General features: G+C 43.4%; 1 pseudogene; it reads left to right on the top strand.

Moving 5' to 3' along the window:
* The first annotated feature begins 560 nt into the window (after nt 1–560).
* On the top strand, nt 561–852 carry LOC127211035 (dynein light chain roadblock-type 1-like; annotated as a pseudogene).
* The last annotated feature ends 454 nt before the right edge of the window (nt 853–1,306 follow it).

The following is a 1,306-nucleotide window of genomic DNA, read 5'->3' as shown; positions in this document are numbered from 1 at the left end:
CCTAAGTCACCTCCCACAATTCCCTTTTCCTCTCTAAGGGCAGAGCCTCGGCTTCGTTGGCAGTACACCCAATTATGAGTGTGTATTTCACGTTCTCTCTTAAAGACAGGTAGGGCTGTATAGGTGCTAGAAGGAAAATAGTTCAGCTGGAAGAAGACGGTTTGTTTTGTTTTGTTTTGTCCCTGGGATCTGCTCACATCCCTGACTATGGGCTGGCTGAGTTTCTTGATACTCTAAAGTTTCTGATCCAAAGATGCTAGATTGAACATGAAGCATCTTTGCTAAAGCCTGGTGGAGGCAAAACAAAACAAAAAAACCTCTTTCATACAATACTCTAGACAGCCCACTGTATTGGTCCAGAGTTTCCTCAGCCCACACATCTTTCTATCAACTCATCAGAGGCTTATAACCCATTCTGTGCCATGCATCCTTTTGGCAATCTGGTAGTCCCCTTTCAAGAAAAAAAAAAAAGTTTTTAATCTGCAAAAATAAGACACTTGAGAGAAAGGCAGAGAACTCAGCTGAGTGTTGGCTACTCAGAGCTGCTGGATCGGTCCAAGATGGCCGAGGTGGAGGAAACACTCAAGAGACTGCAGAGCCAGAAAGGCGAGCAGGGGATCATCATGGTGAATACAGAAGGCATCCCCATCAAGAGCACTACGGACAACCCCACCACTACACAGTAAGCCAACCTCATGCACAACTTCATCCTAAAGGCACAGAGCGCTGTGCATGAAATCGACCCCCAGAATGACTTAACCTCCCTTCGAATTCGTTCCAACAAAAAACGAAATTATGGTGGCACCGGATAAAGACTATTTCCTGATTACGATTCAGAATCCAACTGAATAAGCCACTGTTTCTGCTTCCTGTGTCATTCCTTAATTTAATGCCCCAAGAATAAGTGTTAATCATGTCAGTGGGCACATGGTGGCTGCCTGAGAGCCCATGTAGGCCATGCCATTGATGAAGGGCAGCTCTGCCCTCTCCACCAAGGAGTGCCTGATGATCCAGTCAGTTCCCAGGAAAGCCCAATTCTCAGGCCGACACCCAGCTTCCTTCTGACCTTCAGCTCACTTTGTGACCCTTGGAAAGCCTGTTTTTTTTCTTTAACTAAAAATAACTTCAACCTCCCATCCCGAAAAAAGGCATTGGAGATTGCTAACCAATTATACTGAAATACAGCTTTCAAAATATCTTTGGAATATATTATAATATTATAATACGTGCTTTTTTATTAAGACATTCAATTTCAAGATGTCATAGTAGGTCTAATAGTTACCATGATTTTAAAGCAGAAATGAAG

This window comes from Acomys russatus, chromosome 28, assembly GCF_903995435.1.
Source record: "Acomys russatus chromosome 28, mAcoRus1.1, whole genome shotgun sequence".
Taxonomy (NCBI): domain Eukaryota; kingdom Metazoa; phylum Chordata; class Mammalia; order Rodentia; family Muridae; genus Acomys; species Acomys russatus.
The sequence above is the reverse complement of the archived record's forward strand: the minus strand, read 5'-3'. Positions and strand labels throughout refer to the sequence as shown.